At 35.0% G+C, this 24,601-nt stretch overlaps 1 protein-coding gene across 1 annotated transcript in view; it reads left to right on the plus strand.

Annotated features, from left to right (window-relative positions):
* The first annotated feature begins 15,066 nt into the window (after positions 1–15,066).
* LOC110346579 (IQ domain-containing protein M-like) overlaps positions 15,067–24,601 on the plus strand; it is a 40,060-nt gene continuing 30,525 nt past the window's right edge. The window contains exon 1 of the mRNA XM_087205792.1: positions 15,067–15,193. The gene's annotated coding sequence lies outside the window, so the exon portion shown is untranslated. The remainder of the gene's footprint in view (positions 15,194–24,601) is intronic.

Genomic DNA, 24,601 nt, shown 5'->3' on the forward strand with positions numbered 1-24,601 from the left:
AGAAATATATGTAAAATCAAGAATTCTCTTAGGAACTTTGAAGTTGGGGGTCATATGAAAGAAAATAATTTATCTTTTCAATGGTCACAAAAGGAAGAATTATCCAAAGTGAAATATTTGAGTAATTTCATTGCCCAAACTGACATCTTATATTGTTTTTTTTTTCTCTGAGCAAAGAAGAACCCAAGAAAAATATTGGCTTACTTCCAGTATCATTAAATGGCTTTGAAACTGTCAAACTCATGAAATTCCAGTAGTATGGAAGTGATTGCTTGATAGTGAGAAAAATGAATATCTTCTAATTATTGTAGTATCTTAACTTGCTAAATTAAAAATATATGTATGTTTAACCTTCCTTTTAAAAAATACTTTCCTTCTCCAAAAGAGAGAAAATCATTCTGAATGTAATTTTTTAAAGAAGTAGATACTCTTTATCTTATTGCAAACTTGCTGCTACTTCAGGTTTGCAAGTTGAAGAGGTGATATATATTATAGTTAGCCAACCTGTTCAGCTAATTGTACTGTTGCTATATTTGAACAAAACTGGAAAAGAAGAGCAACTTAAATGCCTTTTACATTTTCTCTAATAATCACTTTGTAAGAATAAGAAGAAATGGCCATTATTCTTTAAATTCTTATGTAGTTGTAGTAACATTAAGATAATGTATACTATGACATTCAGAGAAACCTTATGTTTAAATAATGACTAATTTTGTTCTAATTGGGCTGAGAGCTGAAATATTAGTCTATGTTTTCACCTTGTTTTCAGAGACATATTAGGAATATAAGAAAATTAGAGAAAATTTATACAAAGAACAGATTCTTAAAAATAGAAAGAAGAGAAGAGTGGTATGTAGTTACCAGGGACTAAACCTAGGACAAGGGTAAGTGGAAGAATTGTCTACTGTGTACAGAGTTTCTGTTGCACAAGATGAAAAAGCCATAGAGATGTGCTTCTCAACAATGTGACAAGTGCTTAACTCTACCAAACTGTACATTTATAAATAAAAATTGTAAAATTTTCATCTGCCTTGCAAGCGCAAGGACCTGAGTTCGATCCCTGGTACCAAAAAAAAAAATTTATGATATGTGTTTATTAGTACAATACAAATATTTTACCTGGTTCCTATAGTCTTTTCTCTGTAAATAAACTCTCTGGGTGAGCAATAACTAGAAATTTACAATGATAACCAGATGATCCTCTTACAGTGAATAATATTTACCTCTAAGTCATAATAGAAGAAAACAAAAGATTGGTCAGTTGTTTAATGTTTATTCAATTGTGATACAATCAGAACTATGAGTTCAGTCTAAGTAAACTCAGCATTATGACATTAATATTGTTACAAATTTGTCATTTGAGGAGGTTGGGATGATAACTACTTTATAAATCTTTAATTGTATTGTTAGTCAACAAGCAAAAACCAGAAAATGCAAAGAGAAGTAGATAACAGTGATAGTGTTAAGAGAGCAATGCATATAATACCAGTTTTCCATTTTGGCTAGTGGTATTAAACTCATGAATGAAATCATCTTTGTAATATGCTCAGAAATTGGTCATTTGAAAGAACTACTCTCTGTCCGTTCACCTCCGTGGGAATGTTAATGAGCAGTGAAGTGACGGAGAAGAACCACTAGCTATTGAATGATGCTACATCAACTTTATCTTAGTTTATTGTAAAAAGAAATGTCAGAAGTATAGTTTACATCTCAGTAATAGGGATCATTAGAGAATAGTTAATTTAAATACCCATCTGATGTTTAGCTCTTCTGAGACAATATTAAGAAGAGTATATTTAAAACAGTGACAGATTTCAAAGTAGTTGTCCTACAGGTTCTTTTGCTTGAAAGAGAAAACTTGATGCCCAATGAGAAATTTCATTTTATTCCTAGCTTGCCCTGACCATTAGTTATTTCTTCACTGGCTTATACAAAATCTGTATCATTTAATTTTTTGCTTTCCTAGGACAATCAGTGTTAGGTCTTAAAGACTTCTCCATTTAATACTCTTTCAAGTTTTTTTTTTCATAGTAGTTGCTTTCCTTTAAACATGCTCCATTTCTAAAATTCCTTCTTTTTACAATACTAAATGGTGTTGGGAAAACTGGCTATCCATGTGCAGGAGATTGATTCTAAACCCAAATCTTTCAACATGTACTAAATTAAAATCTAAAACTTAGATCAAATAACTTAAACACTTAACCTGGTTGAAAATAAAGTAGGTAAACTCTTGAAGTCATAGATGTAGGCAAGGACTTTCTGAATGAAACCCTCCTTGTACCGGAAACAGTACCAAGAATCAACAAAATGGGATTATATCAAATTAAAAAGCTTCTGCACAGAAAAAGAAACAACCAACAGAGTGAAAAGAAAACCTACAGAACGGGAACAGCTTTTTCCTGGCTATACTTCTGACAGAGGACTAATATCCAAACCACCCAAATAAACCACCCAAAATAAAAGATCAAATTAAAAAGTGAATAAGTGAAATAAATACACATCACAGAAGTATACAAATGGCCAATAAATATATGAGGAAATGCTCAACATCACCGACCACTAGAAAAATGCAAATTAAAACAACACTGAGATTCCATTTTATCCCAGAAAGAATAACCAACACCAAGAAATCAAATAATAGATGCTGGTGAGGCTTCAGAGGAGAAAGAAACCCTTCTACACTATTGTTGGGAAGGTAAACTAACACGATCACTGTGAAAATCAGTTTGAAGAGTCCTCAGAAAAGTAAAGCTGGAAATTCCATTTGACCCAGCTATTCCCCCTCTAGGTATCTTCCTGAAAGAGTTATGGACATCATATCATAAAGATGTATGAATACCCATGTTTATAGCAGCACAATTCGTAATAGCTAAATCTTGGAAGTGGCCTATATGCCCATTAACAGATGAGTGGATAAAGAAAAGGGATATTTATATATAATGGACTACTATTCTGCCATAATGAAAGATTAATTTGAATCATTTGTAGGAAAATGGATGCACCTTGAGACCATAATGTTAAATGAAATAAATCAGACACAGAAGCTTAAATGTCACATGGTTTCTCTTATGTGAGAAATCCCAATTATAAATGAGCAAAATAAAAGACAGATAATAGGAAGTAGGAAGATAGATCTCTTTCAAATGAGAAGAAGATCGAAAGTTGAAGAGAGGGGGAGAAAAGGGGAGAAAAAGGAGATGAAAAGAAGAATTAATATGTGTTGTGTACATGTACCAACTCCATGGCAGGAATGTATACATTATATATTGCAAACATGTACTAATAAATAAATTAAACCATAAAAAATGCTCACAATATAAGACTTAAGGTGATATTTGCCTGTTAAAACTTTACAAGACTATTGTTAATATTACAAGACTATATACTTAGACATTTTTCTATTTGAATTATTTGAACTAGTAACACGTAAAAAGGTTGACAACACAGAAAAATACTGAGCTGTTAAACAATGTTACCTTGCTATTTTAAAAGACATTTCTTACTTTTAGCTTTACTAGCTTATTCAAAATTATTTCTCTATTGTTGAAACTCCAGAGTGGTAGCTCTCTATTATGTCTTTGTGGTAACGTTAATTGTTTCCTGTTTAGAAAAGTGATACATTATTAATTAAAATATGAAAAAAAATAGTAAAATTTGCAGAAAATAATTATCTAAGCGTAAGCATTCATCATTTTGTGTATTTCTGAATGATGAATGTATATATGTATGTGTTTATATATGAAATATATGTAATAGAGTAGGGATTATTCTATACACACATTTTGTATGTTATTTTTTCATTATTTTAAAGATTTTTCATTCACTGAACATTTAAGAAAACAATGTTTAAGCATTGCATAATATTCCATTTGTTTATGAACCATTACTTAACAATTCTTCTGTTTTTGGACTTTCAAGTTTATATTTTTGCAATCATAAGTAATCTCATAATGGAGAGATTTGCATACAAATGTAAGTCTGGATCTGTGATTATTTGCTTATGTAGATTTCTTGAAATTTTAACAGACAAAAATATACAAACATTACCTAAGGTTTAAGAAATGTCTTTCTAAAAGATAGCATGACAGTGTTATTAATCATTGAGACCAGGACACTTTTGCCAGAACCAACACTAAACTGGTTAGAACTGGAACAGGTATCAAGAAAGATTTTAATGGATTGATATATCTCATCTTAGTGAAGTAATAACACTTCATTTCAATAATAATTTTCCATTGCTATCTCATTTTAGGATAAAAATAAGTGACAATCTATTTTTAATAAAGATAATAAAATATGTTGTCATAATAATTCATTACCAACCATAATTTATACTGTTCATTAGAATGTTTATGTGTGAATGTGAAGCTTCTTAAAGTATCAGAAATCACACACATTTAAGATATGTAATGTAATTTTGTCATATAACTATGACATATTTTAAAGCATTACTATAAAGACAACTCCTGAACTTAATGACTAAGAAGCAAATAAATAAAGATGAAAGAACTGTTAGTTTTGTAAATCTCATCTCTCAAATAAAGTGAAAAAATTCCAATGCATTAAAGAGAGTTTTAAAGAAAGAACATTCACAGTTTAAGCAAATGAATTAACTAGCTTTAATAACAGGAAACTTAAAAAAACAATATGACATTTAGGTCTAACACAACTATTTTAAGGCAGTATTTGTCTTTAATCTTAATTTTTTGGCTTTATTTTACTTGCATCCTGTTGATAAGGCTTTGTGTTTGACAAGGCCACATATTTAAATAATTATAAGACAAAAGTATGACATTTAATTTTTCATTTTTAAATTTTATTATTTCACTGTGGAAACATTTTTATTACTGTATGTTTGCAGTAAATAATGATTACATTCATCATGGGATGTTGGTACATGTATGTTAACAAATCATCCTCTCCCTCTCCTCTCCATCTTCCCTCTATCTCTTGGTCTCATAAAGAGGAACCATGTGATATTTAAGCTTCTGTGTCTGAATTATTTCACTTTGCATTATTGTCTCAAATCTATTTTCCTACAAATGACTCAAATTTATCCTTTTTTATGGCACAGCAATGCTACATTGCGTAGAAATGCCACATTTTCTTTATCCATTCATCAGTTGATGGAGAGATAAGCTGATTCCTAGATTTAGCTATTGTGAGTTGTGCTGCTGTACACATGGGTATGCATATACCACTGTAATATAACATCTTTATCTCTTTGGGGGAAGATATCTACAAGGGGAGTAGCTGGGCTAAGTGGAATTTCTAGTTTTAGTTTTTGAGGAGTCTCCATATTGATTTCCATAGTGGTTGAACTAGTTTATAGTCCCACTAACAGTGTAGAAGGGTTCCTTTTTCTTCCACAGCCCTGCCAGCATTTGTTATTATTTGATTTCTTGATGATATTCTTGTTGGGAATCTCAATGTTGATTTAATTTGCATTTCTCTAATGATCAACAATGTTGAACAATTTAAAATGTATTTATTGGCCATTTGTGCCTCTTCTTCTGAGAGATGTCATATTCATTTCAGTTGCCCATTTTTGTATTTATTTTAAAATTTTATTTTGGGTGATATAATTTCTTTTTTTGGAATTATTTATTTATTCTTCTGAAGAATAGCTGGAAAAAATTTTCCCATTCTGTGGGTTTGTTCTTAACTCTGTTGGTTGTTTCTTTTGCTGTGCAGAAGCTTTTTAATTTGATATTACCTTATTGATTCTTGATGTTATTTTTTGTGCTGTTGAGGTCTGTTCAGAAAGTCCTTGACTACCCCAATGTCTTCAAGAGTTTTACTGATATTATCTTCCAGTAGATTGTTTCTGTTTTAATACTTAAATCTTTGATCCATTTTGATTTTAATTTAGTACATAGTGAGAGATATGGGTCTAGATTGAATCTTCTGGATGTGGATAACTAGTTTTCCCAGAATCATTTATTAAAGAGGCTATCTTTTTTCTAGTGTATGTTTTTGGCATGGCTGAATGTGCCTGGAGTTGTTTCCACATCCTCTATTCTGTTCCATTGATCCACATGCCTGTTTTTGTACCAGAACTGTTATTTCTTGTGTTTAGATATTCCTCTAAAGCCTCATGTGGTCATAGGTGGGGCTTTCTCAGAGGTGGCTGGATCTAGAGTGTTTAATGCTGGGACTGATGCATGGTTCAGTGCTAGGATCAAGGGCACTAAGATTAATGGTATCAGTGGTACCTGCCCTAAGTAGCCTGGATAAGATATAACATATAGAAAGAGATGTGGTCATCCCTTATTGCTTTGCTACCTTCTGCCCACCATGAACTGTTTCTCATCTGTGATGCCTGTCTGCCATGCCACCCTTCCTTGGATCCAACCAATTATGGATTGAAATCTCTACAAACTGTGCGATAAATAAACCTTTCCCCCCTTCACTTTGGATGTTGGGTATTTTGTCTCAGCAATGAGAGAAAGGTAATTAAGAAAAGAACCATGCTGTTTTGATCAGGGTAGCTTTGTAATATAACTTGAAATCCAGTATTGTGGTGCCTTTCCTACTTTCTGGGAGATCCCTTGTGGAATTGATATTATATATTCTTTAAATATTTAGTAGAAAAAAAAATATTTTGTAGAATTCATGAATGAAGCCACTTGGGTCTGGAGTTTTGTTTATGAAAAAATTTTAACTACAGTCAATTTAAAAACTAAATGTAGGGTGATTCTGGTTATCTGTTTCTTTGTGAGTGAACTTTGCTAATTTGTGTCTTTCAAGAATACCATTTTTTCTATGTTGTTGAATTTACATACATATGTTACTTTATGTAAAATTTGTAGAGATGTCACTTTTTTGCTACATTAGTTATTTTGTATCTTTGCTTTTTTCCCTCACCAGTTTGACTAGCAGTTTATTAATTTTATTAACTTTCTCAAAGACCTAGCTTTTAAATTTATTGATTTTTCCCTATTGTTTTCTTATTTTGTGCTTTGTTGATCTCTTCTCTGCTTTTTGTTATTTTCTAAATTTTGCTTACTTTTAGGTTAATTTGTTCTTTTTTATACAATAAATATCAATTGCATCAAGTTGCTTGATAGTATAAGTCTCCTGTATCCTTACTGCTTTTCTGTTTTTTATATCAATTATTGCTATAAAAGATATTGAAGTTCCATGTATAATAGCAGATTTCTCTGTTTCTCTTTGCATTTTTATCTTTTTAAAAATTTAAGTAGTTTGGAGATATATTACTAGGCATATATTTAGGATTATTATATATTCTTGATAAAGCGACTTTTAATCATTATATAGTGATTTTTTACTCCTTAAAATATTCTCTTTTTGAAATATATTTTATCTCATAGTAGTACAACTACTCTGTCTTTTTTTTTTTTTTTGGTACTGGGGATCAAACTTGAGACCTTGTGCTTGCGAGACAGGCGGCAGAACCGCTGAGCTAAATCCCAGCCCTGTCTTTTCTTTTTGATTATTGTAACATAGTTCATTTTTTCTATTCTTTTACTTTTAGCACTTTTATCTGTAGAGTACTGCACATTTTGGAGCTCTAGATTTTCTGTGGAGTGGTCTCTAATCTAACTTTAGACTTTTGTGGGACTTAGGCTGTATTTTCTCTCCCACAAATGTGCTTCAAAGGATGCTGGATCAGAATGGTTGGTAGTTTTCTTTGCAAAGATACAGAGAAGGACTCATTTTGGTTGTAAAATTTCATGGATTTTATCAGACCAACTGGAATTTTCAATTCCAGATAAACTTGTTTTGGGGGATATGTCCAGGAGGCAGGAATATATGATCTGCAACTCAGGAGGTCCTTGATTTATGGTGCAGATGAGTTCCCTTAAGAAAACTGTTCAGAATGAGAGAAGGACCAAGGATGAAAACATGACAAGCATAGATGATTAAAGAGAAGTGATCTATAGCTTAGGTAAATTTTAAGGTAGTAGGGATAGTCATGGTAATAAAAGTTTTTTTATATCTGTGAGTTGTTAAATGCAAACACCAGTTAATCCTGTTATAATGACAAGATTTTGCATATTTTATTATATGATCTATGGAGATTTTTTCCTTCTAAAATTTCTTTCTTTAAATATAATATCTCAAATAGCTTAAATTCTCCATAAACCTTTTCTAAATTAATCACAGATGCAGCAGGTAATTTAATTATTCCAGTGAAAAAGTTACACAAAGTGTCTCAAAAGGTCAAGTTTTTCAGTTGTCTTTAACTCTTAGTGTCAACACCAGTGTATTCACAGCCTTCAGTAAGTCTGTAACTCAGTTGCCAAGTGTCTTGAGTGTTGTACTGTGATTTTTTATCTCTGTTTTAATGTTACTGTTGTTGAGTAATCTTACACAGTTTAGGAATGGGGAAAAAGAGATAATCCTATTATAGACATAAATGTCATAGACTGGATTCTGAATCCTGGAACTTTTGTCAGCAAACATTTCTAAGGGATGTGTAAGTTATTCAGAAAATTGATACTAAATAACATTTTATCTTAACTGTAAAATATGCTCATCTGAATTTTTAAAGAGATACAGTGATATTTTATACATTATCTCTACTTAATTTTTTTCACATTGACTACTTATTTGTGTGATTTGCAATACTTGAAACAAAGACAGGATAGAAAATCAGATGACTCCTTGTTAAAAAAAAACTTTCAAATTCTGTTTTAAAATTAATTAATTAAATTAATTAATTAATTAATTTTTGAGACAGGGTCTTACTGTGTAATCCAGGCTGGCCTCAAACTCACTGCAGTCCCCCTGCCTCTGCCTCCCAAGGGCTGGAATTATGGGTGTGTGCCACCATGCCTGGCCACTGACTCCAGTTTTATTATTGACAGAGACTGTGATGTGGGCAAAGTAATTCTTCCTATTGGTTTTGTAGTTAATCTAGTCTCTAAATTGCCAGAGACTTCACAATGATTTTGATATCATGACCTTTTGAAGTCATGATCACTAACAGTTTACCCATACTTTCATAGTTGAGTTATTTTTCTTGGTACTTAGAGTGGTAATGAGATTGAATCACAACTGTATGTGAGACATGGGCTTGGTTTTCACACTCATTATAGATAGATTTTTTTTTCCTAGGTTCATATGAATAGACTTAGGCTAGGTATATAAGTTAAAAATAGTAAATATCGGGCCAGGGATTTAGCTCAGTGGTGCTGCCACCTGACTCACAAGCAGAAGGTCCCGAGTTCCATCCCTGGTACCAAAAGAAAAAAAAATTAAGCTGAAAAATAGTAAATATCTGCAATGGTTATGCTTAATTGTTAACTTGATTGGCTTGGAAGTTCCCTGGGAAATTTGTAAAGCATACTTTTGGATGTGTCTGAGTGGATCATGGAGCATGACCCTGAGTACTATATCTGATCTCTGGCTTCATCCTTTTGGAACATTGTTCCCTGCTCTGTTTCCCAGCCTACATGAGGTGAGCAACTTTGCTCCACCATACCTTTCTGCCATGATATTCCTGCTTTGGAGCCAGCTAGGAATGTACTCAAACTACTGAAGCCATGAGCCAAATTAAACTTCTCCTCTCATAAGTTGTGGATGTTGGGTATTTTGTACCAGCAACAGGAAAGCTGACCAGTGAAGAAAATTGATACCAGAGAAGTAGGGCTGTTGCTGTGACTGTGTCTGAGGATACGGTTCCAAAGTCCTTGAAGCTGGTTTGTGGGAGGAATTGGAAGTGCTTAGGGATGCTGGCTAGACAACCCCTAGAAGGCTGTAAGTGGAGCCTAGTGGTTGATTCTGGTTGGAGTTCATAAGACCTGTTGATATGAATGTGGACAGTAAAGTCCAGGCTTAGGAGATTTCAAATGGGATCAAGGATTCCATTGGCAGTTAGGCCAGAGGCCATGTGTGTTTTACTCTGGAGAAAATTCATCTATATTTTTCCCATGTCCAGAGACAGTGGGAGACTGAGTTTAAGGACTTCAGACTAATTGATATGGCAGAGGAAATTTGAAGATAGCATAATATTCAGGCTGTGATGTGTAGTGCCAGCTACTTTTAGCAGAATTATAGTGAGAATCAGGAGCAAAAAATAGAGGAGAAAAATCAGAAAACCTAAATTTTGGCCAGAATAGAACTACCTTGAATTCAGGGACAAAGGAGGTGAGCTTGCTAATGACTTTGGTGCCATTAAAAAGAAACCATGTACATTGAATGAGGACAAGAAGAAAGACGCCTTGAAGGCAATTCAGGAACAAGCAAGACCTGACACATTTCAAGTTGAAGGGTGCAAAAGTGTGAACCTTTCATTTGAGAAGAGAGTTCCTAAGCCCCCTTCTCAAGACAGGACCATCTAGGAAATTGGTTCTCTGGGATTTGTTTCACTATCCAGTAATCAGAGGCTGCTGCAGCCATGATCTGAGAGAGTCTGGCTACTGTTCAAAATGGTGGCATATTTTGGCATCATCTGGGTGATGTTGGTTGTTCAGGCATGCAGAATGCAAGAGTTGTGAAATCATGTATACATTCATCCAGACTTGAAAGGAAGGCCTGGAAGGCCAGACAGTATGGCTCTGAGAAGTAGTTGTGTGAAGCTAAGGGAATACAATGAAAGGTAACAGGAAGTCAGAGATGCTAGGAACGAAGAAAGTTGCAGATAGAGAATAGAGCCAACCTGAGAGAGTGGGCATGTGGGCCACAACCAGTGAGGCCATACAGTGGAACTGACTGTATGTCTTTGAAGCTCACATCTTTCCACCATGTGCTCTGAATGCTAGAACATGGAGCTAAGGCTTTAATGTTGGCTCTACTGGGTTTAGGTCTTTTTGGTCTGATTTTTTTCTATCCCCTGTTCAACCCTTTTGGAATGAAAATATTTATCTTGTGTCATTGTATTTTAGTATTAAATAACTTGTTTTTTGAATTTTATAGAGATTCACAGTTAAGTTTGCCTTGATTCTCAGAGGAGATTTTGACTTTCACTTTTGAGCAATGTTAAAACTGTTGAGACTTTGAGGGAAGGGGTTATTACTTTTTTGGTTGACAGAGTTATGAATTTGTAATTGCCTTTATTTGGAGATTAACTGTGGTTTGAGGAGATATATTTGAGTGTCAAGTTGACAAGGGTAGAATATGATGATTAAGCTTAATTGTTAACTTGATTGATTTGGAAGCTTCCTGAGAGATTAATAAAGCACACTTCTGGAAATGTCTGGCTAGGTCCTGAAGGCCTAACCTTGGGTATATATCTGGTCCCTGGCCCCTTCCTCTTGGGCATTGTTCCTCTGTTTTTCTTCCTGGCCATCATATGGTGAGCAACCTTTCTCCACCATACCTTTCTGCCATTATTGGTACATTTTAGGTATACAATATAATGACATTCATCATGGGAAGTTTGTACCTTTACATAATATATCTTGGTTCTTATTGTTTTCCTCATTTCCCTGCCCTCCCTTCAACCCCTCCACCCCTCTCTATTTACAAAGACTTTGTTTCCATGTTTTTCCTTTTCTCATATAAATTCCATTCCCTTCTTTCCTTTCCCCAATCCCTCAGACTTTCATATATTGAAGCTGCCAATACTGTGAGTCTGATTAAACCTCTCCTCTGTTAAATTGTGGGTGTTGGGCTTTTGAAAAAAAATACCAGGAAAGTTTACCAATGTAATAAATACTCTAAAGTTTATAACATCCTTAGCACATGTATGTTTATAAAGTACATTTATGATATAGCTCTTAAAATGCATCTATAGGCTCTCCTATACTCTTATTCATACTTTTTTCATATTTTTCAAAATAATATTTACACATAGGGACTGCAATTCTTCTAAAACCTGTTCAACTTGTCCTTATGATAAAGGCTAATGATCAACAATAGTGATACCACAGCTAGCAGGTCATTTACTATTCTGAGCTAAAAATGTGCATTTTTAGTATTAAAAATTTAATCTCATGATCATAATCAGCAGAGAGATTTTAGGCATTCAAAAGGGTACGTCCTAAAAACTAAGGTCAAGTTCAGAATGTGGTATTTGGAGTCATCTTTTTTAGAAATGTTTTTGTGTAATTTTGAAATAGCAGGACCTAAACAGGACAGCAAGAATGAGCCAAATGAAAATATGATTAAACTCAATGAAAGAAAGTTATATATTATGGAAATATGTTGAAAGGAACAGAGATCATGATCTTCCATGGATCTTTGAAAAATTGAATTATTAAGAATTTCAGTCAGTATGGAGATACCTCAAAGAACTAGGACTGGAAGTCCCATTTGACCCAGCTATTCCGCTGCTGGGCATCTTCCCCAAAGAATTAAAAGAATCATACCACAGTGATATATGTGTGCCCTTGTTCATAGCAGCACAGTTTGTGATAGCTAAAGCTTGGAAACAGACCAAATTCCCATCAACTGGAGACTGGATAAAGAAAATGTGTTTTTCTTATAAAATGGAGTACTACTCAGCCATAAAAAATGAGAAATTAGAGACATTTATAGCTAAGTGGATGCACATTGAGGCAATACTCTTAAGTGAAATAAATAGGACACACATGCATAAATATCAAATAGTTTCTCTGGTGTGAGAAACTGAAAGTGTAAATAAGGACTAAAATGTATAATAGGTAATGTGAAATAGGAAGAAAAGGGGCAAAGGGGAAGGAAGTGGGAGGGCTAGGGGAAAGGATAGAAGGGAATGGGATTCATATGAGAAAATGGAAAAATAGGAACAAAATCTTTGTAAATAGGGAGGAATGGAGTGGTTGAAGGGAGGGCTGGGCAAGGATGAAAAATAAAAACCAAGAGAGACTATGTAAAGGTGCAAATTTCCAATGATGAATGTCATTATATTGTATACCTAAAATGTACCAATGATTAGAATGAATAATCGGTAATGCAAAATAGGAAGAAAAGGTCCAAAGGGGTAGGGGTAATGGGAGGGGCAGGGGAAAGGAAAGAAGAGAAAGAAAAAATGCTGAGAAATGGAAAAAATGGAAATAAAGTCTTTGTAAATAGGGAAGGGTGGAGGGGGTGAAGGGAGGGCTAGGAATGGGGAAAAAATGAGAACCAAGATGCATTATGTAAAGGTACAATTCCCAATGAGAAATGTAATTGTGTTGTATACCTACAATGTACCAATAAAATAATTTAATAAGAAAAAATAAACCAAAAAGGAATTTCAGTAAAACCACCAAAATACTATATCCAGGTTGCTCAGGTAAGATGTTAACTCGAATATTCTTCAATAATAGTTTCTGAATAATAGCTGACACTGGGAAGAAAATATTTGTGGTATTAAAGATGTATAAATTGCCATTTTGACAATAAGGATTTTGATTGATAAAAATAATTTCATTATATTTGATCTCTTCCTATTTCCTCCTTTTATTTTGTGAGTTATGTATATGTTATATGATTAATGTGTATTGTTTTTAGACAATGAAAAGAAAAAATAATGAAATTGCATCACAATTTTTTAAAAAAATAATGATCCTTCTTTACATATCATCTTGAAACTTCATTTGTTTTTGTAATATCATTAGGTAAAACTATTCCAGTTGGACCGATGTAAAGAGAGATGCCATTGCTAGTATTAGGTTCAACATTAATCCTTTTATTTATTCATGCCTTTTCCCATTAATGTAGAAAGAGTAGCATTAATGACACTGAATTTAAAAACCAGAATATTACATACAGTGAATGTGTTGACTTACAAACCTGAGAATTAAATCCTGAGAAACAAATTCTGTACCTGTGGAAACCCTGGAAATTTCCCATTTTTATCACTTATCTTTGTTATGCTAACATTCCTTCATAATAGTTGTACCATTTTTGGGCTGTTATTTGCAAAATAGTAAATGCTCAGTCAGTTTTTACCAAATAAAGGAAATAAAATACAAGTGTAGCTTCTCTAATCTGAAAATCTGAAATCCAAATGGTTCAAAATTCAAAAATTTGAGTGTGGAAAAGAAAACACAAGTAGAATATTCCACACCATGAAAATTTATTTTATGTGCAAATTTATTTAAAATACTGTATAAAACTACTTCCCAGCTATGGGTATAAGATGTATATGATACACAGATCATTTCATGCTTATTATACCTGGGTCTCATTTCCATCCTAATATAAATAAAGTGTGATCAAAATATACAGCACATGTTTAAATTTTAAAAATTGTTACAGTAAAAGATACCGTGCCATTAATCTCCCTCAAAATACTCCCCATTGCTTCAACCTTGAACATATGTATCCTATCTTGGCATTTTTGAAGTAGTTCTGGAAGTCCTCTTTCATGAGTGTCTTCTGCCAAATGTCATCCATGGAAAGCAGAGTTGTAAAAACACGAAGATGTGTCCTCATTCACGTTACTCGCCAGGGTGTGGCACTATGAGACTTTTGGCTTCTCCTGAAAATCAGAATGACCATTAAATGGGAATGTATTGAATTGATTCAGGACTTAGAGGCAGCCATAATAATGCAACTAAGCACAAGAAAGCAGACTTCCAGAACTGCTTCTCAAAGTGGCAAGAATGACAGGACAAGTATATTTAAAGGTAGAGTATTTTGAAGGGATTTCATAGCAATTTGTCTTTTACTGAAATAACTTTTTAAAAATTTGAATATACACTGTAGTTTTTCTTCATACATACAAATATTTTGAAATCTGAAAAAAATCTGAAATACTTTAAGTCTAAGCTTTTGAAGTAGGAGATACTAAACCTCTAATAATGAAAAAGAGAGTAATCCTTGTGTTTTTTCATGCCATCTTCCAAATTATCTTTATTTTACCTCTTTAGTTCTCATACAGATTTTATCTTGTCAGATCTGCCTACTCCTTTTTGACTATGCCACTTCTATTGCTCCTGGAAGGCAACAGATTCAGGTGCAAACTGTTAGACTTTCTGGATTTCCTATTCTGCATATTAACCAGCACATAAGATACATAAATATATTAGTCACATTCTAAATTTTACAAGGGTATTTCATGGAGAAGTAGATTTTTGGAAATTTTTATATGTTGAAACTGATTTTGAAGTGATTTGATAGAGGAAAACACTATCTTTTCTTTATATGTGGCAGCTCTTCACTGCACTTTTGTGTTATTTTCTAGGTTGGTTGCAGACCCAGGTACCACTCTATGGTCCTCTTACTGACCTTTCCTGATTTTTGCAATATTCAGTTTGGAAGAAAAGTCAAAGCAGTACTACTATTGGGTTTGAACTGTAGTTATATTAGTAAAAATGTAAGTATAAAATTTTAGATAAATAATCTAAACAGTAGCTGACCAGTGATGTATGGCTTGAGGCTTGCTATTTTTGTTAAGAAACTACTTATATTCCTGGAAGCAAGTGTTATTTTGATTCCAAAACCAGGGAAAGAACCAACCCAAAAAGAGAACTAAAGGCCAGTCTCCCCGATGAACATAGATGCAAAAATCCTCAGCAAGATACTGGCAAACAGAATACAGAGGGTCATCAAGAAGATCATACACCCTGACCAAGTCGGATTTATCCCAGGGATGCAAAGATGGTTCAACATACATAAATCAGTAAATGTAATACACTATATTAACAGAGCCAAGGGCAAAAACCATATGATCATCTCAATTGATGCAGAAAAAGCATTCGACAAAATTCAACACCCATTCATGATAAAAACCCTACAGAAAATTGGAATAGAAGGTCTCTATCTCAACCTGATTAAGGCTATCTATGAAAAACCAACAGCCAATGTCATACTAAATGGTCAAAAACTGAAAACTTTCATGCTAAAATCAGGAACAAGACAAGGATGCCCACTATCACCACTCCTGTTCAATATAGTTCTGGAAACATTAGCCACAGCAATTAGACAAGAGAAAAAAATAAAAGGAATAAAGATAGGAAAGGAAGAAGTTAAACTGTCATTATTGCTGATGATATGATATTTTACATAGAAGACCCAAAAAACTCTACCAAAAGGCTTCTAGACTTAATTGACAGATTCAGTAGAGTAGCTGGATACAAGGTCAACACTCAAAAAACAATAGCCTTCTTATACACAAATAGTAGACTCACTGAGAGAGAAATTACAGAAACAATTCCTTTTACAATAGCATCCAAAAAACTGAAATACCTAGGAATCAATCTAACAAAGGAAGCAAAAGGCCTCTACACTGAAAACTACAGCACTCTGAAAAAGGAAATCAAGGAGGATATAGGAAAATGGAAAGACATCCCTTGTTCCTGGGTAGGAAGAACCAATAGGGTAGAAATGTCCATACTTCCAAAACCACTATATAGATTTAATGCAATGCCAATTGAAATTCCCACAATATACTTTACAGAACTAGAGAAAACAATGCAAAAATTCATTTGGAACCAGAAGAGACCTAGAATAGCAAAAGCAATTCTAGGCAACAGAGACATGGCAGGGGATATCACAATCCCCAACTTGAAACTATACTACAAAGCTATTGTGATAAAAACAGCATTGTACTGGCAAAGAAACAGACCAGAGGACCAGTGGAATAGATTAGAAGATGCAGAAATAACTCCAGACACACTCAGCCACCTCATCTTTGACAAAGGAGCCGGCCACCCTCATTGGAGGAAAGATAGCCTCTTTAATAAATGGTGTTGGAAAAACTGGATTTCAACCTGCCAAAGATTAAAATTAGACCCATATCTATCACCATGCACTAATCTAAGTGGATTAAAGTGGATTAAAGATCTAAATATTAAGACAGAAACACTAAACTTGCTGAAAGATAAGTTAGGTAGAACTCTTGAAGACACTGGCATAGGAAAAGACTTTATTAACAAAATCTCAGTTGCATGGGAACTAGCATAAAGAATCAAGAACTGAAATCTCATCTTATTAAAAAGCTTCTGCACTGTAAGAGAAACCACCAACAAAGCTAAGAGACAACCTACAATGTGGGAAAAAATTTTTAGCAACCGTACCTCAGAAAAAGGAGCACTATCTAGAATATATAAAGAACTCAAAAAAATCAGACCCCCCCAAATTCAAAGACTCAATTCAAAAATGGGCATCTGAAATGAACAGACATTTCTTAAAGAAGTAAAAGCAGGAAAGAAACATGAAAAAACGTTCAAGATTACTGGTCATTCAAGAGATGCAGATGAAAACAACACTGAGATTCCACCTCACCACAGAAAGAATGGCTACTATCAAGAAATCAACCAATAACAAATGCTGGCGGGGGTGTGGGGAGAAAGGAACCCTTCTCAGTTGTTGGTGGGAGTGTAGACTGTTGCAACCACTGTGGAAATTAGTATGAAGATACCTCAAAGAACTAGGGCTAGAGGTCCTATTTGACCCAGCTGTACCCCTGCTGGGTATCTTCCCCAAAGAATTAAAAGAATCATACCACAGCGATATATGTGCACCCATGTTTCTAGTGGCACAGTTTGGTGATAGCTAAAGCTTGGAAACAGCCCAAGTGCCCATCAACTGGAAACTGGATAAAGAAGATGTGGTTTTTTAATAAAATGGAGTACTACTCAACCATAAAGAATGAGAAACTAGAGACATTTATAGCTAAATGGATGCATATTGAGGCCATCCTCTGAAGTGAAATAAATAGGACACACGTGTAAATACCGAATAGTTTCTCTAGTGTGAGAAACTGGAAGTATAAATAAAGATTAAAATGATTAAAACGAATAATTGATCATTTGAAATAGGAAGAAAAGGTCCAAAGGTGTAGGTGAAGTGGGAGGGGAAGGGGAAAGGAAAGAAGGGAAAAGAAAAATTATGAGAAAAGAAAAAAATGGAAATGAAGTCTGTGTAAATAGGGAAGGGTGGAGGGGTGAAGGGTGCACAGGTAATGGGGAAAAAATAACCAAGATACATCATGTACAGGTACAGGCACCCAATGATAAATGTAAATGAATTGTATACCTAAAATGTACCAATAAAAGAATTTAAGCAAAAAAAGAAAAGAAACTATTTATAGAATGTCATTTTTATTTAGTTATGATATCTGTATTGCCTGCTCTTGCACTAGGGGTATAACCACAACCACATCCGCACTTCAATCCCATTTTTGCCTCATGATCCTAGTAATTAATTCCAGCCCCTTATTCATAAGGTAAATTTGGGCCTTTTAGTTTTTTTTCTTCAGGCAAACAGGGCACTTTGCTCAACTCTGCCATCAAGGCCACTAAGTGCTTTCTGTTCTCATTGCCTTTCCCTCACTACAGAGATTCCTTCAATTCTTCAGCATTGCCCCTTGATGTGGGAGCTTCTGTCCCCTCATTTTATAGTGAGAGGCCACATGTCCAGTGGTTAATGTTTGAGCTTTTGAGTAGATGGATTCTGGGCTGAAACCTGGGTCTGCTTGCTACCTACAGATTCTTCTTTCCCCTCTCCTTTCCCTTCCTCCTTCCCTCTTTATCCTTCCCTCTCTCCCTCCTTCCTTTTTTCTTTTGGCCTTGAACAAACCCCAGTGTCTTTAAGAAATTGCTATCTTTAGTACTAAATACAGGGCTGTTATTATCAAATGTGTACCTTCAAAAATACTTATTTAAAGGGCTTAGCACAGTGACTGTCATACCTTGGGAGTTGCACATCCCAGTTACTTTTAATTCTGCAAACCTTTGTAAGAGTCTCTGATGTTCCAGTGTAGGGAGGAGCACATCACTTCAGCAATTTGTGCTTCTCTGAATCTCTTTTTCTTTTTGGGAACCTCTTAAAATGCATGCCTTTTCATTTATGTGTGTATATATCCTCAACTCAATATGCAAAAAATATAACATCGTTCAACTATTACCAATATTTATTTTGCCAAATCTGGATTTGGCACTTGCTTGTCTATCTTTTTAACTAATAGCTTAGTATAAGTTTAGGCTTTTTTATTTGTTCTTTTTTTTTTCTGGTACCGGGGATCCAACTCAGGACCTTGCTCTTGCGAGGCAGGAGCAGCATCACTTAGCTGAATCCCCAGGCCTGTTTGCTCTTTTTGATATCATATAAATCACATCTTATTATACACTAGTCAGCATAATTTTTTGTTTTTTTGGTACTGGAGTTTGAACTCGGGACCTTGTGTTTTCCAGACAGGCGGCGGAACCACTGAGCTAAATTCCTGGCCCTAGTTAGCATAATTTACTGCCCATATTATTGTTTTCTGATGATGAGATGATGATGAATGGTATAAACAGGAAACCACAATATTTTTAGGATGAAGGCCAATATTACATTAAACTTGTATTCATTGAACGTACTCCTTAGCCCTTCTTATTTACCTTCATCTGGCATTATAGGAGCATGGTCCTGGTTGTGTATGTGTGTGTGTGTGTACACATAGGCATGCACCTCCTGTAAATGTGTACTTACATTTTGCATTTTTATGAAGACTACTGCTGAAAATTGCTGCATGGCAAGGGATTAACATTGCTAGGAATACCTAATAAGAGTAATTAGGAAAGGTGATTTAAATAAAAAAGTATTTGGGGATTTGTCTGTTAAAGGTTGCAGAAGTCTGTGGAGAACCTGAATTACAACTAAATAGGCTGTTTATAAATTAACCCGAGGTAGCCATTTTCTCCAAATCCCTCATGTGAAACTCCACCTAAAACTTATTAAATAACAAGGCAGTTAAACGTAATTTCTCCACTGTCATTGATTGGCTCATAGCAAGGCCCAGATGAGCAGAACCTGCAAGATCATGATGCTGTTATACTATAGAAATACTGCATGCTTCCTTGTGCACTGTCTTGGCTTCCTAAGGATTGGCTGCATGCGTAAGAATGTGCTCATCAGTCAGGCCTGTGGGGCTGCATCCCAGAAGATGACATGCAAAGCTTGACCAGAATATTATTCTTCAAACTTGCATGAAGGAAATAACATGTGCACACAAAGAGCCATACTACAAGTTTTATAAAGGACACAAATCATACAGGAGAGATGGTATTAGTGCTATGGAATTCTTAGGAAAAAAGACTTTTGAGCTGGAGGGTAAGGAGGAAACTTCATGGAGCATGAGGCATTGACGTATTCCTCTAAAGAAGGTCATGATTGGTTGCTACTTGGGAAAAAGGGGGTAAAGAAAGCAGCAGAGCAAAACTGAGAAAGGAGGGAAGCATAAGGTGGTAGAGGTTTTGAGAATGGGAAATGGCAAGTTTACCTCTCCACCTACTGGGGATTAGTGGAGGCACTGGATTTGGAGTGGGACTTCTGGGTGTGGGTTACTTATTACTGGAATTACCGTGTAAACTGGAACTTTGCTCAAAAAAGATACATGAGTAGACTTCTGATTAAGGGAGATTGTTAGAACTTTTTAATGATTAGTTATAAGGTCATATGTGAAGGAAGAGCTGTAGTATGTATCATTTATTTGGCTCTACATCAACCTGCATCATTCAGCTTCACATCCTGGACTAAGTAGTAGTTGTTGGCCCCAGAAATTGATGGAATAGTAGTGTTTTTCTTATATTTTGTGATTTTAGGAATACTGTGAAAGCTTGTTTGACAAAATTCTCTGTCCATTAATATATTTTTATACGTACAGTGTTCTCTAAAGCCAAGTGAACAATATATTGCTATATTTTCTCTCTTTAAAACTAGAAAGCCTCTGGGTATATTCTGAGTTCTGTTCAGGAAAAGACTATCTCCAGGGGAAGCATGAGGCTGGAAGAACATCTAGGTATAAAATATATGTATGTATGTTTGTATGTATGTATGCATTTTAGTGGTAGGGATTGAACCTAGGATCTTACACATGCCAAGCATACGTTCTATCACTGAGTTAAATTCCCAATTTCCCAAGTTGGTTTTTGTTTATTTTCTTTTTTGCATTGCTGGGAATCAAACCCATGGCTTTGCACATGTTAGGCAAATACTCCATCACTGGGCTATACCCCAGTCCTGTGATTTTTATTTTTATATTTTGAGTGACTTTATAATCTTACGTACCTTGTTTTGGCATATGTCATAAATGTTAAATATAACCAAATAAATATATGTAAAAACATAAAAATTAAATAAAAATATCACTGTTTCATGATTAAAAGTTGTTTCCAGTCCATGAAATCAGAAGCCAAACCTTTAGTTGGTGGTTGGATGAGGGGTTCATCTCTGGAGAAGGGTTAGCTGTGCTTTCTTAGTGAATACCTGGATATCTGTTAATGAGCTCTTCAGATTATAAAAGAACAATTAAATTCACTCTCAGCCTTCTGGTATATTATTTTAATCTTCTATAAACAGTTCTTCATAAAGACATTTTATTCTAAATTGATTTTGTTTTATGTAATGCTAGCTTTTTACTTAGAAAGGAAAATACCTGAAGAGCAAGCTTATGGCTGCCTTATGCTACTCTTTATTTGCCCCTCCCATTAGTATATTTCATGCTCTTCTGTGTAGATCTACACCTGTTATTCTCTGTTATTTCTTCTTCCATGAAGAACCCACCACTTTCATGTTTCTCTTAGATGTTGGGCCTTTCTCTGTGCTCTGCCTTACCTGGGCTTATCTGTCTACAGCCTTTTCTTCTTAATGTAAAAGACAGATAATAATAATAATGAGAGAGAGAGAGAGAGAGAGAGAGAGAGAGAGAGAGAGAGAGAGAGAGAGAATATGAATGAGAATCCAGTGTGGACACTGAATGTATCTAAAAGTGTGCCTTGGCTTAGTACAACTGTCTTACATATTTTATTGGTTCTTTGGCCTATTAGTCCTGGTTTTTCAATCTGTATACATATATGATAATTAACTATTTAAGGTCTTATGAGAAGAATAAATGAATGTGATGCTGGAAAAATAAAAAAAGGTAGAGGAAAGGGGGAAAAAAGAATTGAAATGTGTTTGTACATGTACCCATTTCCTACAGTGAATATAATCATTATGTACTACAAACATTTACTAGTAAAAATGCAATGACTACTTATTTGTTCCTTTCTTTGTCCCTCTCTCCCTTCCTACTTCCCTTTCTTTTTCTCTCTCTTTCTCTCTCTCCCCTCCTTGTGGTTCCTAGAGCCTGAGGGCTTGCATGCAATACTTTGTTAATATTAAAAAGACTAGCTCGTGGTTTTGTGGACCCTCTGCTGTCCCTTTATAAATTGCTTTATCTTCTATTCATTTTTACTGTTTCTCAGTTTCTTTCTTTTTTGCATTTAATATATTTTTGCTTTGTTTCGGTTAAAGTTGGAGGTTTAGTTTTGTGTAATTGTTAGTTTGTTTTAAAAAAAAATTGAAGGGAATTTATTTGTTTCCTGATACTATTTTGCTTGTATTCTGCAGGTATGATTAGTTGTATTTTCATTTACTCTCAGTCCAGAATATTTAATAATTTCCATTTTGATCTACTTTTTAAATAAAACTTTATTTTTAAAAAGTAGTTTAGGTTTACAGCAAAATTTATAAGAAGGCGGAGAGATCTTCCTATGTCTCCTATTGTCACACTTACATACTCTCCTCAGCTGTGAATATCTCCCTCCAGAATGATACATTTATTACTGTTGTAACCTTCTATGGATGCATCATTGTTGCCCAATGTCCCAAACTTACATGAGGGGTTATTTTTGGTGTTATATATTCTCTGGGTTTTGACAGTCGTACATTGACATTTATCTACCATCATAGAATACATTCTCACTGTCCTATAAGTTCTCTGTGCTCTGTCTCCTAATTTCTCTTTCTCCCTGCCTTTGACAACCAGTGATCTTTTTACTGTTTCCATAGTTTTACCTTATCCAGAATGTTATACAATTGCAATCATACAGTATGTGATTTTTCCAGATTCACTGCTTTCACTTTTTAGTTTGCGTTTGAGTTTCTTCCATGTCTTTTTATGTTCTGATAGCTCATTTGTTTTTAGTGCTGAATAATATACCATTTTGCTGAAGGATTTCTTTGATGCTTCTGCTTCAGTAATTAAGAGTGAAGCTACTGTAAACATTGATGTGCAGGTTTTTGTATGGACATAAGTTTTCAACTCTTTGGGGAAATACCAAGGAGTGCAGTTGCTGGACCATATGCTATGAGTATGTTTAGTTTTGTAAAAATCTGCCAACCTATCTTCCAACGTGGCTGTACCATCTTGCTTTTCCACCAGCAGTGAATGAGAGTTCCTGTTACTCCACATCCCTTGCCAGTATTGGTGTTATCAGTCTAGATTTTGACCACTCCAATAGGTATGTATTGGTATCACACTGTTTTAATTTGAATTTCCCTGATGGCATATGGTGTAGAACATCTTTTCATCACCACCTCCTCTTCCTCCCTTTTCTCAGTACTAGGAATTGAACCCAGCGAATACATCCTCAGCTCTTTTAAACTTTTTATTTTTGAGACAGGATCTCATCAAGTCATTAAGTTGCCTAAGCTGAGTTCAGGCTTGTGCTCTGCCTGCCGTAGCCCCCCAGAGTACTGGGATTAGAGGGATGTACCCTTACTCTTGGCTTTGTATGTTCGTGTTCCACTTGCTTTATCGGGATGATTCTTTTTCCTGGATTGAGAATGGAGTATGGTTAGGGTTAGGGACAGAAATTGGAAGGCCAGTTTGGAGGCTACTCTAATAATTTAGGTAAAAGATAGTGGTGGTTTGAACTAATTAATAGTAATGGTAGTGTGATTCTTTCAAATTCTGACACATTTTGAAGACGGAGCTGGCAGGATCTGTTAAAGAATGGGATGCAGGATGTGCAAGAAAGAAAATAGTCAGGACTGAGTATTTGGTCTTAACCAAAAGAGTGGTGATATCATTTGCAGGAGTTGGGAAAAATTATCGGAGGAAAATCAAGAACTCAGGTTTGCTATGTAAAACATGAGATGGCTATGTAAAATCCAGGTAAAAAAAAATAATCAGGGGGAGTGAGCCAGGCCTGCATATGTATTTTCTGGTTATCAACACAGATATTATAGTTAAAGTCAAGAGGCTTGAGGTCCCAGCACCCAGAAGGAAGCTCTCCTGCTGCCATCCCAAGGCTCCTAGGGCCAAGAAGGTGAGCCGGTTCCAGCACTGGGAAGGAAGCTCCCCTGGTGCCATCCCAAGCTCCTAGGGCAGAGAAGGTGAGCTGCGTGGGCGCCAGAACCCGGCCCCCGCCACCGTGGAAAGGAGAAGACACATAAACAAGCCTCAAAAACAGACTTCCAGATCACCTCCAGCAACCCCAAAGGGAAACGAGATGGAACAATCTGATACTCAACCACCTGGACTCTCTGAACTGGCAACAAAAGAGAATCTGGGAGAAATGAAATCAGAAATAATTACTCAGATAACAGCAAAGATTTTGCTCATGGTGCGAGACATGATTAATAAATCTAGAGAGGATACAGATAAAAAAATAGAGGATCTGAGGAACATGATGGAATCCCAACATAGGAAACAAATGGAATCCATAAAACAGATACAAACAGATTTCCAAGAGATTAAAAGCTCCATTGAAAGTCTGCGCAGCAGAATGAACCAATGTGAGGATAGAATTTCAGATATAGAAGAAAAGATTGCAATTAGTGACCAGAAAAAGAAAAATTGCTTTAAAATTGTGAGGGAACACGAGAAATCAATCCAGCGGCTGCTAGACAATGCAAAGAAGAATAACATAAGACTGATTGGAGTCAGTGAGGAAAGAGGAGAGAGTGCAGATGACATAAAAAAACTCTTCACAGAGGTGATGGCAGAAAACTTCCCAAGGAGGGGAAAAGT

This window comes from Heterocephalus glaber, unplaced genomic scaffold, assembly GCF_053883595.1.
Source record: "Heterocephalus glaber isolate CG9 unplaced genomic scaffold, H.glaber_assembly_v1.0 deba00000613, whole genome shotgun sequence".
NCBI classification, from domain to species: domain Eukaryota; kingdom Metazoa; phylum Chordata; class Mammalia; order Rodentia; family Bathyergidae; genus Heterocephalus; species Heterocephalus glaber.